We start from the raw sequence: 16934 nt of genomic DNA on the forward strand, positions 1-16934 counted from the left end.
TGTGTGTGTGTGTGTGTGTGTGTGTGTGTGTGTGTGTGTGTGTGTGTAGTACTGAGCCACACTCCCAGGTCCTTGAAACTATGATACACAGCAGAACAAATGGGTATGGTGGCTCACACCTCTACTCCCAGCCATCAGGAGGCTGAGACAGCCAACTCTCTGTGAGTTCAAGTCCAGCCAGGTCTACAGCGTGAGTTCCAGGACAGCCAGAGGTACAGAGTGAGACACTACTTCAAAATTAAATTTAAAAACGAATAAAATTAATAGTAAGTAGCTCTTGATTCTTGCACAGGAATGGAAAAGGGCTGAGCTGCCCTTCGGAGCGCCCTGCACAAGCCTGGCCTCCAGGGGGCGCGCCTGAACTGTGCTGTGACGGAGCAGCGGAAACCTAGCCTCTGCAAGGCGAGTCCCCGCCGGCTTGGTTTCCTAGCTGGACGCCTTTGCTGAGGTTAAAGGATACAGTAGACAGCTTGTGTGCTGGCAATCGCCGGCACGCCTGCAAACCCAGGACTGAGAAAGCCGAGGCAGGAGGACTGCTGCAAGTTCCAAACTAGCTTGTGCTGCATCGTGACCTCCGGTCCAGCCTGTGCCACAATGAAAGACCCTGAACAAAACCCTCCAAACCGCCGCACGTATCAGTGCATGCCTTCAACCCCGGCACTCGAGAAACGCTGGCAGTCGGATCCCTTGTGAGTTCAAGGCCAGCCTGGTATACACGGCGAGTTCCATATTACTCAGGATGACATAGGGAGATCCTCCCCCCACCCCAAAATAAAGGACCGAGAACTGGAGAAATGGCTCAGAGGTTAAGCGCACTGACTGTTTTTTGCTGAGGACCCATAGGATGCTCGTATCCGTCTGTAACTCCCAGGCTAGGGGATCTGACGGCCCGTTCAGATCTCCCAGGCACAAGGCACACATCAAACAAAATAGAATTCCATGCCACTTTAAAAATAAAGTGCCAGGACACATGTTTGTGAATCCAAACGGAATGTCATAGTGTGCCTGGGACGCCAAGCCAAGTAGAAACCCAAGCCTTGAGCTGCAACTCTCGACTCTGCCGCGAGGGGTCGCCTACGCCCCGCTAGAGGATTCCCGGGCCGTTTGGGCTGGACCACGCGGGATGCTCAAGACCACGCGGGAAGGCGACGAGCGTCCCTCCCGCAGGCCAACCTGCGTTCAGGCCGCCCACCGCTGCGACTTGGAGTCTTTTGCGTTAGTCAAGGGCGGGAAAAGTTGCTCTTAGTTCATCATCCCGAAGTTTGCTTTCTGTGTTCAATTTCTGCACTGAGCCTTGCAAGCCCAGATCCAGGTCCTTCCACTCCCGGGGCTTTGAGTTCAAATGACCCCACGTTCCTCACTCGGGATCCCGGTGGTACTCTCCTCCTGTGCTACTTTCTCCTGTATCAACTAGGGGTCTCCTCTGCACTCCAGAAAGTATGGAGAACTGGGGGTTTGAACCAAAAAGGAGCTGGACAGCTGGAGGCCTTCAAAGGTTCCTCCCGCGGCGGCGGGGGTGGGGGGGGAGCGCAGTGGCCAAGCCGGCGTCCCCACCCGCCTCTAAACTTAGCCGCGGTGACGGCGATCGCGGCGGGCGGGGACGCAGGGGGCCCGAGCAGAGAGGGGGTCCCGGCTCGCCTCGGCTGTGAGAGTATCTATTTATAGTGCCCGGAGCCCGAAATAGCGTGGAGCAGAGCGGCCGGGATGACGCGGGAGCCGCCCGGGGCTGACTCACCCGGCCCGGAGTGGAGGCCCCCCGTATGGGGGACAATGGAACCTACTGGACCCGACCCCGCGCCTTCACAGACACCTCCTCTACAGAGGCCATCCCAATGTGTCCATCGGGACAATGTGTCTGTGGATGGACAGACACACAGCAAACGGTGTCTGTTGTATGGGCTGCACGGTCCAGCTGCGGGTGGACGAAGGGTAGGGCTTCCACCAACGGGCTGGCCCAGGTATGCACGCCTGCTCCTCGCCAGGAAGATACCGACATGTGTTAGACACAGAGGCCCTGACGCACTGATCACAGGCAGCCATCATCTGGAACGTGCAAAGACTTGAGAACTACACTCAACCTTAGAGCGCTGTCCCTCTGTGACCTACTGGCCTGGAATAGAGGAGCGGTGCTTAGGGCAACACAAGGTAGAGCTAAAGATAGGTTTAATTCAGCCGATTAGCACGGATTAAAGAGTGTTGGCAGAAAGAGAAAACGGAGGCAGCAGCTGCAGCTTTGTCTGTTCCGCAGCAGGTGCGATGGGCAGGAATGGTCCAGGAGTCTCCTTATAACCCCAGGAGGGGCGCTCAGCAACAAGCTTATTGGGGAAGCTCCACCAGTGTCACCTACACCCTGGAGACCTGATCCTGAGGTTATGCAGGTCCCAGGTGGGGGGGCGCTCAGGGGGCCCGGGAAAGTACAGCCCAAGGAGCCCTCAGCTTCGGCCCCCTCTACCACTGGACATCGAAACGATGGTCATAATCTCATGCAGACACTTAGCAGACTTTACTGTGCTTCTTTCCTGAGTGTATGGAACCTTCAGGGAGACACGAAAGGCCAGACACAAAAATAAACGTGAAGAAGCCCAAAGAGGCTGAATTGCAAAGACTTAACAATCCTAAGCTGGGTGTGGAGGCCCCGACCCAGATCCTGCCCTCCAGGGGCTGAGGCCAGAAAGGTTAGATGCCAGCCTGGGACGCTCAGAGAGACCCTGTCTTAATAAAATAAAATAAAATAACGACCATAGACTAGCTCCACTGGTATAACATTTGCTGACCATTGCCAACGTTGTGGGTTTGATCCCCATCACTGCACAAATGTCCCATGATGCTGCAGCCAACCCAGTACATGGGAGGTGAAGGCTAAAGGGTCAGGAGTTCAAGGTCATCTGAGGCTACTTAGGGAATTTAGGACCAATCTGGGCTACATGAAACTGTCTCAAAAACAACGATACCTTCTTACTGAGTTTTGAGACACGTGCTGTACAACGTAGGTTAACATGATATTTGTTTACTGCTATAATTTTAATTAACTGTTACATGCCTCTTAAATGTGTCCATTTTCTTTCTGATGTATGCATGGATGTATACATGTATGTATGTGTGTATGAATGTGTGAATGTAGGTATGTGTATGCATGTATTTGAGACAGAGTCTCCATGTATTCCCAGCTAGCCTGGAACTCACCATGAAACCCAGGCTAGCCTTGAGCTTATAGAGACCCTCCTGCCTCTGCTTCTTTTTAAATTCTTTTTCTTTCTTATTACTATTAGTTTGTACACGTGTGTGCAAATGACACAAAGATGGTGGTCAGAGAACAAGTTGGTAGAGTCAGTTCTCTCCTTCCATTTTTTTTTTGGGGGGGACAGGGTTTCTCTGTGTAGCCCTGGCTGTCCTGGACTCACTCTGTAGACCAGGCTGGGCTAGAACTCACCGAGATCCACCTGCCTCTGCCTCCCGAGTGCTGGGGTTAAAGGTGTGTGCCACCACCGCCTGGCTCTCTCCTTCATCTTTACATGACATCTTTGCCACTGAGCCATTTTGCCAGCCCTGCTGCTACTGCTCCTCTTCCACCTTCTTCGTCCTCCTCTTCCCCTCTCTCTCTCTCTTCTTCCCCACCCCTCTCCAGTGTCTAATATAAAGCAGATTATACTCAGACTCAGTATGTAGCTGAAGACGACTTTCAATTCCTGATCTTCCGTCTCCACCACCTCCCCAGGGTTGTGGAGCCAGATTCAACACCCTCTGGTTATAAAGTGATTCGGATGGCACCCAGTGCTCCTCGCATGCCAGGAGAGTGCTGTCCACTGAGCACCGCCCCAGCCCGGGGGCCTCCGCAGAGGGGCCTGGCAGCTCCAGGGCTGGAACTGAGGCTCCTGTTACTGTCTCTGTCCTGCGGGCCACTGTCCCTGGTGTGCTATCACACACGGAGGCCCTTCACCAGATGTGGCTGTTTCCGTTGTTTTATAATAATAGTTGTCACCATCATTATTAACTTACATTTGCAATTTTTGTTTTACATTTCTTGGGGAGAGGAACATGTTCGCAGCACTCATATGAGGGTCAGAGAACAATGGTTTAGGAATGTTCTTCTTCCTTCTACCATGTGGGTCCTGGAGATTGAACCCAGCTTGTCAGGCCTGGTGACAAGTGTCTTTACTCACTGAACCATTTTGCTAGTCTGGTAACTATTTGTATTTAATTTCAATCAATCAATCAAACAAACAATCATTTATTTATTTATTTATTTATTTATTTATTTGAGGGCAGGGTCTCTGATAGCCCAGGCTGGCCTTAATTCTTCGTCCTCCTGCCTCACAGCCTCATGTGCTGGGATGAGTGCGGCAGGACATCAAGTCTGGCTGTATGTTCTTCTGTTTTGCAGCAGGACCTTGTTGAACAGGCCAGGCTGGCCCAGGAAGAAACCAAACCCTCCCCCAAAATATTATCAATACAGCTGCCTCCATTTCCCAAAGTCGTGAGGCAAGAGATGGGAGCCATCGTACTTGGCTAGAGTGTTCGAGGTTCGTTGTTACTTATTATTAGGAGAGTGTGGCGCATGTGCCACAGAAGACATGTGGCGAGAGTTGGTGCTCTCCTATGTTTATCTGGGTTCCAGGGGCCTGTCTCAGGTTGCCAGGCTTTCCAGGGAACTGGAAACAGCAGGGAACTGCTTCGTCATCTTGCCAGCCAGAGTCTGAGGTTTTAGCTTGCTAGGCTTTCTCCCCTCTCTGCCCTCCAAACATGGTCTTGCCATGTAGCCCAGATTAGGTAGGAACAGATGACAATCATCTCTGCAGCTCCTGAGAAGTGGGCGCAGTTGCATATTCATAAAATGTAGACAGATGTGACTGTTGAGAATGTTACAGAAACTGGCAGAGCTGAGCGCCTGGGGGTGTGGCTCAGCATAAACCACCCACCTAGAATCCCCCAGTGAGGGGCTGGGGATGTGGCTCAATGGTAGAGCCTCTGCCTAGAATCCCCCAGTGTTGGTTTATGTGCTTGCTCAGTGCACTGTGCTCCGGTACCCTTTGGGGATGAGACAGTGGAGGAGGCTCAGGTGTTCTCCCAGGCGAAGGAAAACTCAAAGAAAAAGTCACACTGAAGAACATGATCACATCAATTGAGGATGGTTGGGCACAGTTTAAGCAACATGCTAGCAGATTAATCATATCACAAGTGAGGAGCTGGGGGTGTGGTTCAATGGTGAGTGTTCTCCTATTTCTCTGGAAGCTCTGAGTTCCACCCCAAGTACCATAAGAAGAAAGAAAGAAAAAAAGGAAGACAGAAAGAAAGTCAGAAAGAAGCTGGATGTGGCGGCACACACCTTATTTTAGCTCTTGGGAGGCAGAGGCAGATGGATCTCTACGAGTTTGAAGCCGGCTGGGTCTACAGAGTGAGTTCCAGGACAGCCAGGGTTATACAGAGAAACCCTGTGTGTGTGTGGGGGGGGGTGTGTGTAGATAAACAACAGGCCAGGCGGGCCTTGCTGAGAGCCGCGGCAGGTAACAGGGACAGGCTGAGACTTCTGGCTTCCCCTGAAAGCCAGGCTGACCTCCTGGCTGGTCCACACTGCTCAGCAGCAACAGTGGTATTCTACTGGTGACTGTTTTAAAGCAGCAGTCGCCCGTCACCTAGCACCCGCTCCCTGCCAAACTGTGGGCCGAGTGCCTCTGCTGCAAACTCGCGCCCTCACCCTGGGTAAGAAGGTACTGTTTGTTCTCACACGTTTAACACGAAAGAAAACCTGGCTGCCTCCCCCCTCCTCCCAGCCACAGGGCGGGATGCTCAGGTCGCGATGCTCAGGTTGCCACTCTGTTAGCCATCCGGCTGGTTGGGAAAGGCTCCCGTTCCAAACCTCAGCTCACAGGATTACTGGGTTCGCTCTACTGTACTTTTTCAGGCGAATTCACCCACCACATGCTGGCCCCGCTCAATCTTCTGCCTACGTGTGACTGTGATTAATCAGGGGCAGGCATGTGACCCTGTTGAGGCCAATGAATAGTGGCTGAGGCAGGAGGATTGAACATCTAGGCCTTGGTGGCACAAACCTGTTCCCCTATCACTTGGGAGACAGAAGCAAGAGGACCAGAGGTCCATGGTCCTGGTTGAGAACACTGCCTGCTCCTGCAAAGGACCTGGATTTGCCCCTGTGGTTGGAATGAGAATAGCTCTACAGACTCTAGAGTTAGATGGCTTGGGTTGAGAAGAATGAGGGGGTGTGGCCTTGGTGGAGGAGGTGTGTCACTGGGGGGTGGGTTTTGAGGGTTCAAAAGCCCAGGCCAACTCCACTCTCGCTCTGTCTGCAGGCAACTTTTCGGATCAGATGTGAACTCTCAGCTCCTGCTCCAGTGCCATGCCTGCCTGCCTGCTGCCACAGTCCCTGCCATGGCGGTCACAGCTCCAACCCTTTGAAGCTGTAAGCAAGCGCCCAGTTAGAGGTTTCCTCTCTTCTAAGAGTTGCCTTGGCCGTGATGCTTCCTCACAGGCACAGAATGGTGACTAAGACAGGTCCCCAGCACTCAAATGGTGGCTCTAGTCACCAATCCCTTATCTAGTTTCAGGCGCGCAGGGGCCTCTTGGCCTCCTTAGGCACTGCACGACGGTGGCCCCACGCTTACATGCAGACACAGCCATCATACACATAAAAAAAATTCAGACACCTAAAAATAAAAATAAAAAAGGTCAGAGGCATCCCAGCTGCTCTGCAACCCTGAGGGCTGGGGTTTGATCCCCAGAACCCAGGTAAAGATGAAAGAAACAGCTGGCTGGTCATGACCCACACCTTTAGTCCCCCAGAGGCAGAGGCAGGTGGATTTGTCTGAGTTCAAAGCCAGCCTGGTTTACAGAGTGATTTCCAGGACAGTCAGGGCTACACAGAGAAACAAAAACAAAACAAAACGGAACGAAATGGAAAGAAAAAAAAAAAAAAAAGAGCCAGGCGCAGGGGGCCCACACCTGTAATCCCAGCACTCAGGAGGCAGGTGGATTTCTGCCAGTTCGAGGCTAGCCTGGTCTACAAAATAAGTCCAGGACAGCCAGGGCTGCACAGAGAAACCTTGTCTTAGAAAAGAAAAGAAAGAAAAGAAGGAAGGAAGGAAGGAAGGAAGGAAGGAAGGAAGGAAAGAAGCAGTTCCACAAAGCTGTCTGTCCTGTGATCACCACACACCTGATAACTATTCTTCCTAACACACACACACACACACACACACACACACAATAATAAATAAATGAATAAATAACATGGAGCCCTTGCCTCGGGGGCTCACAGAGAACTGGAAATGCCGTGAAATCGCATGGTATCAAGCTGTGACTGCAGCTGGATATTCACTTTTTTCTCTTTTTCTCCCTCCGACCCACTCTCTGTTTTTCCCTAGCTGGGAAGCCAACCCATTTTCTTAAAACAGTCCGCAGCCAAGGCTGAGAAATTCCCGATGAATCCCCTTGTCTCTCCCAGGCCTCCTGGAAGCAGCCCTGACCTCTTAGAGTCCTATGGCCGACATCATGATACCCTCTGCAGTAAAGCCCTGGGGACCCAGGCTGTAAGATTGAATCCGCATCCCCCCCACATCTCCCACGGGCGCTTGTCCAGCCTCTCTCAAAGGCAGGGTGTCTGTGGTGACTGGGGTGTTTACCTTCACGTCCACAGACACAGACTTGAGCTAGAGCTCCTCCCCCATCACAAATATCGTGAAGGTTAATGCTGTGTCCCCACAGCCAAGCACCATAGAAGGCCTGCCCCATAGAAGAGCCGTAAAAATGTATGTTGAGGGTTCAGGTAAAGGTATTTTGTCACCAAGTTCAATCCCGGGGACCCACTCCACAAGGTTGTCCTCTGACCTCTACACGACCTCCATAGCCCATAGGCCATACATAACAACAGACAGGTTTTTGTTTTTGTTTTGTTGTTTTCTGGTTGGTTCTTTCTTTCTTTTTTATTTTTATTTTTTATTTTTCCTGGTGGTTTTGTGTTGTGTGTATCTCTGTACGCGTGTTTTGAAAAAGTGGCTTATTATGCAGCCTTGGCTAGTCTGAAACTCAGTATGTAGACCAGGTTGGCCTTTGCCTGCCTCTCCTGAGTGCTGGCAGTAAAGTGTGTACCATCCTGCTTGACAAAGAAATAAAAGTGTATATGGCAAACCGAGACAGAGACAGACAGACAGGCGGGGGGGCGGGGAGAGAGGCAGAAATAAAGAGAAAGGGGAGGGGGAAGAGGCACAGACAGGCAGGTCTCTGCGAGTTTATAGATAGTGAGACCCTGTCTCAGAGAGGAGAAAGAGAGGGAGATGCAGAGGGGGATGGGGAAAGACAGAGAGAGAAGCTGAAAGGCGAACAGGCAGAGACAGAGAGCGACAGACACAGACAGACATACACATGTTGCGGGGGGGCGGGGGAGAAAGAGAGAGACACACACATGAACAGAGAGAGAAAGATCCAGCTGAAGTTGCAGGATGTTACCTTGCGGTCAGCCTATTAGCCTGCGTAGCAAGCCCCGGGGGGCGGGGGCGGGGCGTCTGCGTGCCTCGGTTTCCTCATCCCGCGATGCCCCCTCCTAACTGCTCCCGGGGCTCCTGGAAGGTTCTGCGCGGCGGTGACTCAGGCGCGTCTCCGGCTCCCCGGGCGCGCACGGCCCCGGCCACCCGCGCGAGCGGCGGGTCCATTTTTACCCGAACGCCGCTAAAAATAGTCGCCGCCCTGCGAGCGGAGCCCGAAATAGCGGCCGCCAGATAAGGCAGCGACGACTCAGCGCTTCCGGGGAGCGGAAGGCAGCCGGGAGGCGGCCCCGCGGTCACCGCGGCCAGTCCAGCCCGGATCTGCTCCCCACACCCCGCAACGCTGCATCCGTCTGTCCATCCCACCCCTGCGGGCGCCCCGGGGTCCCGGGAGGCGGCCAGGCTAGGTGCTGAGAAGGTCTGATATCCCTCGGTGTAGGTGTGGGTCTCCTGAGATGGCCCGAGTGGGGACTCACCCCTTGCCTGACGCTGATCCCTTACTTTTTCATTTTTGTTTTGTGTTTGTTTTGTTTTTGTGTTTTTGAGGCAGGGTCTGGCAATGTAACCTGGCAGTCCTGGAGCTTACTGTGTAGAACAGGCTGGCCTCGAACTCCTGGAGATGTTCCAGTTTCCACCTATTGGGTACTAGGATTGAAGGCAGGGACCACGTCTGTCAGCCTTCTCTGTGTTATTGTACATTTATTATTTTTTTTGAGACGGGGGTTTCTCTGTGTAGCCCTGGCTGTCCTGGACTAACATTGTAGACCAGGCTGGCCTCGAACTCACAGAGATCAGCCTGCCTCTGCCTCCTGAGTGCTGGAATCAAAGTAAGCTTTACTTACTTTCCCTGGGGTGGGCTGAGGTTTTCATCCTACAGGCCAGGCCAGCCTTAAACTCAGTCTTCTCTGTGCTATTACCGAGTGTGTGCCATTACACACTTATTTCTTTACTGTTTTTTTTTTCTGTGTCTGCGGGCACACGCTTGTGTATGCTGAAGCCAGACACCAACCTCCCCTGTCATTCCTCAGATCACACTCATCTATTTCTTTAGAGTTTACGTATCTTTGTTCTGTGGATGGGTGTCTTCCCTGCCTGTGTGCTGGCACCAGTGTCTGCAGTGCCCTCGGGGCTCAGAGAGGGCTGTGAGATCCTCTGAACTTGGTGGGGAGCTGCCAGGTAGGTGCTGGGACTTGAACCTGGGTCCTCCGGAAGAGCAGCTGGTGCTCTGAGCCAGCCCTGCAGAGCTTTTCCTTCAGAGACAGGGTCTCTTGCTATCCTGAACCCTGCCCAGTAGGCTAGCCAGGGAGCCCCAGGGATCCGCCTGTCTCTGGCCTCTCCATGCTGTGCTTACAGCACACCCCGCCAGCTCTTCTCGTTTGTTTTTTTAAGTGGGTTAAGCAGGTCCTCCCTCTACCAGTTGAGCTACCTCCCAGGCCCTTATTTACTATTTTTGACTGATGTTGTATTTATACATATTCATGAGGTGGTACTATATCTTTTTTTTTTTTTAGCTTCACTTGTATTGGACAATGATCAGCACAGGCTAATTAGCATATCTACCACTTTAACTTTTATCTCTTATTTCCTTACTATGACAGGGTCCCGACATAGCCCAGGATGGCTTTAGTCTGGTTTTGTAGCCTAGGATGACCTTGAACTTCCCTCCTGCCCCCACCTCCTGGGTGCTGTGCTGTCAAGCTTGCACCCCCAAAACCAGCAAGTCACTTCTCGGTGCCAACTTTTGTGGGTCTTCACCGGTAGGATCTACACAGCCCTCACGGTTGTGCTCCACGGGGCCGTCTGTGACCTGGCACCCCGTGACAGTAGCGGGGGGGGGGGGGGGGGGGCGCCCCCCCCCCCCCCCCGGGGGGGGGGCCGGGGGGGGGGGGGGGGGGGGGCGCGCGGGGGGGGGGGGGGGGGGGGGGGGGGGGGGGCACTGCTAAGCTCCTCCCGGCAGGGGAACCTACACAGAGGCTGTGGGGCATGCCAGTAATCTCAGCCCTAAGTTCTCAGGAGAACTTATCTCAAAGGAAAAGAGAGAGGCACTCAGGCTCGGAGAGGATGCCGCCTTTAAGAGGGTGAAATGTTTTCAAAACTTCAAAGTGGAAGTGTGGAGGGGTAATGGGATACCCTAAAGGTAGGCAGAGAGAGAGAGAGAGAGAGAGAGAGAGAGAGAGAGAAAGAGGTGGGGAGAGGGGAGGGAGCAGACACTGTGGAGACAGCCTGGTCAGCACAGTGCTTTCTGTACAAGCATGAAGCCCCGAATTCACTCCCTGGAACACATTTTAGAAATGCCAGGCAATGTGTGCTGGAGAGATGGCTCGGTGGCTAGGGGTATGGCTGCTCTTGCGGAGGACCTGGGTTTGATTCCCAGCACCCACATGGTAGGTCAGCAATCATCCATACCTCCTCTGCTGCTCTCTTCTAACCGTGGGCACCAGCCACGTGCATGGTGTACATACAAGCAGACAAGACGCTCACACGTAAGAGAAAATGGCTAAATCTTTAAAAATAGGATTAAATAAAAAGCCAGGCCAGGCATGGGGAGCTGGACAGATAGAAAATTCTCTACTCTTGCAGAAGGCCAGGGTTGGGTTTATAGTACCCCCATGGCCTCTTCTGGCCTCTTCAGGTACTACACACATGTGCATACATTCTGAGGGACACGCTATGGTGCCAACACGGCCAGCCCTATGACGTCAGAGTGATTCGCCACCTGCAAGCCCTGGGGTGGGGGTGAGGAAAGAAGGAAGTCCGTGGCTTGTCCCCAGCTGCAAGGAAGGGTCTCTCAGAGGGCTGATGGGAAGGCCCACCTTTGGAGGCTGGGTCTGCCTCTGCCTCCCTGAGTGTGGGATTACAGGCGTGAGCCCTGGCTGCACATGCATTTCTATATGCACACACACGTGCGTGTATATGAATGTAAAAGCCAGAGCATAGCATCCGGTAGGTAGCCTTCCTCCCCGGAGTCTGTGACGAGAGAGGGCAGAGTTAACACAGGGGTTTTGGGGTCCCTAGGAGCCGGTTTTGGTCACTACTGGATAGCTTTCAAGGCAGGCAGTAGCTGGGACAGACTAGACATTCAATATATTTGTTGTCGTTTCAAAAAGGGGGCTCACGCTCTGGCCCAGGCTGGCCTTGAACTCGCGACACTATCCCACTACCCCTGCTTCAGCCTCCAGAGAGCTGGGGTTACAAGCCATAGGCCACCACATGCGGCTCTCAATCGATATTGAATGAATGAATGCGTGGCAAGACAGCAACCAGCACTCTGTGGGAATCAGTTTACCATCTGGGACTCAGTTTACCCTCCCGACTGATAGCCAGGGTCATGAGAATAAGGACATTCCACAAGGACATCCCTAAGCCTCGGGTCCACCCCGCCTCAGATCAGGAACTGGATGCTCCATTGGGAGGTGCCTGAGCAAGGAAAGGCCGTTCCCGCCCGGCCATGCCCCTCCCACGGTGACGTCCTGAGCATCGGCGGGGATCCCGACCCAGGGCCCTCCTAGGGGGACGAGGGAGGAGACTAACCCGGGATCAGTGGCCGGGCAGGGTTACATAACCGGTCCTGGTGTCTCTCGGGACGTCGCCGGACGTCCTGCCCTAGCTGGGGACAATGGACGGGGAGGGGCTGTCCCTCCTGGCGCCCGAAAGTGGTCAGCCCGCCCTTTCTGATTCACCCCCATTTCCGGCTCTCTGTGATCTTCCCGGGACCGGATTCTGGTGTCCCTCACATTCCCCTCGCAATCCGATACCCTGCAGTTCAGCTCCACACACACCTGCGAATGTATGTCCTCCACGCCAGCTCCCCAGTTCCTGCCTTTACAACCATCTCTTGTAACTGCAGAGGCCCCTCAATTTCTAGCCTCCACACTCCTTTGGTCCAGCCATCCTTAGTGTGTCCCTCAGCACCCCCAAACTGCCGCGACCTCCCACCTGACCTTTCCTGATGTCCTCCAATGTCTCTGAATCCTCCCCAGACTCCTATTCTCTTCCCTTCAACTGGCCCCTAGCAATGCCTGTAGCCTGTCCCCTTGAAACGGTCTCAATGACCCAATCTACTTTCCCATCTCTCCTTTCCTAAGCCAAACCATTCCCCGGGTGCCAGCCCGGCTCGCGGTGGCCCCGCACCCCTCCCGACGCGCTCCCACGCTGAGCCCGGGTTCCCAGGCCCGCGCTCCGGGTGGTGGCCCAAAGACCCAGTTTGCAGTTTCAAAACATTCGTCTCCAAGACAACGAGCCCCGCCCCGGGGCGGCTCTTGTGGGAACCCGCCAGCCAGGGCCAGGGGAGGGCGCTTGCAAAGAGGCCGTACTGGGACCTGAGCCCAGGCCTCAAGGAACAGGGGTCATCGCCACGTCCCCACCCCCACCCGGAGTCCCGGCGCACGCACAAACCGGGACATCCGGACACAACAAGGCCAAACAGACCTCGGGACCCTGGAGCAAAAAACAGAAACCAAAACAAAACCAAAAAAAAAAACAAAAAACAAAAAACACCATTAAGAGACTTCAGCTACCAGGAACTGTCAGGGCTGAAGAGATACAGCAGAGCCACTCGGCAAGAAGGGCAAGAACCAGCCCCAGAAATAAACACCGAGATAGAGCGATTAAACCAGGCTACCCCAATGCAGGGGCGTCCCTGATAACAGGATAATCTGGTTTTTGCTCTCCAGGTCCTTCGAGCCCTGCTCCTGGGACTTCCCCTCACCTCCACTTAGTTTCACATCTGTAAACGTGGGACCTGCATGCGCAGGCCTTAGGCAACAGCTCTGTGGTGACGATGGAAAGAGTCTGACGACCGGGGGATCGTGGTGTTGGCCACCCCACGTACCATTCCTAACAGAGTCATGCATCTATTGATCTCTCCGCTACAGACCAGCCAGAGCACACCCACCTGTGAGTGTGGCAAAGCTGACGTCCTTCCACAACCTCTGAGTAGGGGAGGGACTAGACAATAAAATAATGGGTAATAAATACATATAGATGAAGCCAGGAGGTGGTGATGGCACATGCCTTTAATCCCAACAGAGGCAGAGGCAGGTGGATCTCTGTGAGAGTTCTGGTCTACAGAGTGAATTCCAGGACAGCCAGGGCTACACAGAGAAACCCTGTCTTGAAAAAAAAAAGTTACATAAAATACACCAGCAAATAAATTATAGGAAAGATTGGAGACTAACAAGGGTTTGTCAAGGAGGAAAGTGAACAAGAAAGGCCGGGAAGATGGTTCAGAGGGAAAAGCTGACAAGCCTGATGATCTGAGTTTGATTCCCAAGACCTACAAGGTAAAAGGAGAGACTCCTGGCAGTTGTCCACTCCAGAGCTATGGTGCGCATACATGCACACACACAAACATGTAACAATAAAATAAACATTTTAATGTAATCAAAAGTATTTTTTAAAGGAAGTCCTTAATTAGAAGGCACCATTTCTGTAAAAATGGGAGTCGGCTGGGGAGGAGTGTGGACACATCTGGCTGAGGATGCGCCCATCAGAGGAAACAACAGGTGCATAGGGATAGTGGTTTAGTTAAAAAAAAAAATAAAGCTCTTTCCTAGAATCCCCCAGTGAGGGGCTGGGTGTGACTCACTGTAGAGCCCCTGCCTGGAATCCCCCAGTGAGGGGCTGGGGTGTGGCTCAGTGGTAGAGCCCAGGCCCAGAATTCCCCAGTGAGGGGCTGGGGTGTTACTACTATAGTGTCTGGAAAGCCATGAATGCGGCCAGAGGAGCCTAGCAGGTGCGGAGCGCCTTCGAGAATAGGGATGGGGTCAGTGTAGCAGAGGGAAGTAGGGGAGGGAGTGACCGGCAGGACAGGCGTGTTCTGCAGGCCACACTGAAGCCTTGGACTTTTACCCAGTACAGAGAACTGAGAGCGTCAGGCTAAGTGCTACACGTGACCAGAATTGGTGGCACACACCTATAACCCCAGTACTTGGAGCGTGCTTGGCTACGTGGAGAGTTCAAGGCCACCCTGAGCCGCATGAGACCCTGTGTCAGGCCGACAGAGAACACGGGGCAGCTGGCTGTGTGCGTTCAGCAGAGGCCAGCGGGGTGCAGCACCAGCATCCCCTGCCAGCCAGGTGTAGGGGTGACAATCTGCGATTCCAGCGCAGAGGCAGAGGCGAGAGGACACCCAGGGCTACTCGGCACACACCCTGTCAGGCACTACCAAGAAATCGAGCAAGAAAACACAGACCCGGACAACCGTGAGCTCTGAGCTGCAGAATTGCTGATGGCCACGCGCCTGGCAAGTCCTTAGCACAGGGCAGCGGCCACCATGACAGCAGCGTATTCGAGCATCTGCACACTCACTGTGGCACAAGAGCCCCCAAACACACAAGCGAATGTGCACACATCACACACACTCACACATCACGTGCAAACACACATCACATGCACACACATAAAAATCAAAATAAATCTCAGTCCAGGAGAGAGGGCTCACGGTGAAGAGCACTGCCCCTCACGCACAGGACCTAGGTTTGCCCTCAGCGGAAGGCCCACAACCTGCTGCAAGTCCAGCTCCAGAGCTGGCTAAGCCCCTTCTGGCTTCTGCAAGCCCCAGGGGGCTGGCGTGTATGCGGTACACAGGCACAGCTGCGGTGAAGTGTCCGGAATGCCATTCACTGTTCACGGCTCTGAGGACAGACCCCTCCCCGAGCTCGGCACCAGATATAACAAACAGTCCCCCGGGGAGCTCCAGCCGGGGCTGCACCCCACCAGTGGGTGTGCCCACAGCTCAGGAGCACACCCAGCAGCCTGCTGTTGGGATACAGCAGGGGAATGTTGCTTGGTGGGTTCTCGGGTTGTCAGGCCGTCCCCTGTGCTGACTGGGTCACTCTCCTACAGGCAGGCTGGCGCATGTCAAGGGGTGGGCCCGCAGCCTTCCACAGACAGTCACAGCCCTAAGCCCCACCCCACACTTCCTCTGCAGCCTGCAACCTTAGTCACACATGTATGCGTATGCCGAGAGGTGACTCTGGGCTCTTGGGCATGCATGGGATGATGCATGATGCTGTGCAAACAAAAGCTCTCTCCTGTCACTGCTGCTGTCTGTGCTAGGGACGGAATCCAGAGCTCTCTGTGCTCCAGAAAAGTGCTCAAAGCCTTCAAGTCACACCCCAGCCCCTCACTGGGGGACTCTAGGCAGGGCTCTACCACTGAGCCACACCCCAGCCCCTCACTGGGGGATTCTAGGCAGGGACTCTACCACTGAGCCACACCCCAGCCCCTCACTGGGGGATTCTAGGCAGAGGCTCTACCACTGAGCTACTGTCCCAGCCCCTCACTGGGGGATTCTGGGCAGGGGCTCTACCACTGAGCCACACTCTAGCCCCTCACTGGGGGATTCTAGGCAGGGGCTCTACCACTGAGCCACCCCCAGCCCCTCACTGGGGGATTCTAGGCAGAGGTTCCACCACTGAGCCACACCCCAGCCCCTCACTGGGGGATTCTAGGCAGAGGTTCCACCACTGAGACACATCCCAGCCCCTCACTGGAGATTCTAGGCAGAGGTTCCACCACTGAGCCACCCCCAGCCCCTCACTGGGGGATTCTAGGCAGGGGCTCTATCACTGAGCTACATTCCCAACTCATTTCTATTTCCAAAAAATGTTTTGTCTAGTTACTAAGGTTGGACTTGAACTGGCTGTACACCTCAGGCAGGCCTCAAGTTTGCAATCTCCACACCTCGGCCTCCTGAATGGCTGGGATACATTGGTAATTACACCTCTTTACCTAGCTGTGGTGGAACGAGCTCTTGTGTGCCCACACGTCTTCACAGAACCGATCCTTCTGCGTGTGGCATCAGGACTTGGCTTTTGGTCAAACAGCACACACACACGCACAAACATAAACACTGACACCCACACACAAATAATAAACATTAAGTAGAATTTTCAAATGAACCCATGACTGAGAAAGTCGGCGGGACAGTTGGGTATACAGAGCCCTCCCCCCAGGGGAGATGCACTTCTTCCAACAGTGTGCATACACTGGCCCATGCTCCCTGGGTACAGCCATTTCCAAGGATTGGCAATTTCAGGGTACCCGGCTCTCGGGGCCTCCGAGGTAGGATGTACAAAGGCATCATTTACATAACCTGCCCTCCAAGCAGAACCTGAGAGCTTTACATAACACATCGCAGTGAGTCACGGCACAGACATGGGGCAGCGACCTGACAAGCCTCCGAGGGGAACCCCCACCCAGGACCGTTACCCGGAAGTGACTCTGTGACACAGAGAGATCATGCGTTCCACAGAGGAGAAAGCAGGGTCAGAGAGTCAGGCCTGCTTGGGGGGTCACACAGTCAGGATTTAATAGGGCAAGGGTTGCAGCCCCACCTGGCAGTCGGGGCACACAATAAAAACATCACTAATAGGAGCTGGAGAGGTGGTTCCGTGGTTATGAGCAGTTGTTGCCCTTGCAGAGGACCTGGGTTCGAGTCCC

Source organism: Psammomys obesus, unplaced genomic scaffold, assembly GCF_907164565.1.
Source record: "Psammomys obesus unplaced genomic scaffold, mPsaObe1.curated_primary_1811, whole genome shotgun sequence".
NCBI lineage: Eukaryota > Metazoa > Chordata > Mammalia > Rodentia > Muridae > Psammomys > Psammomys obesus.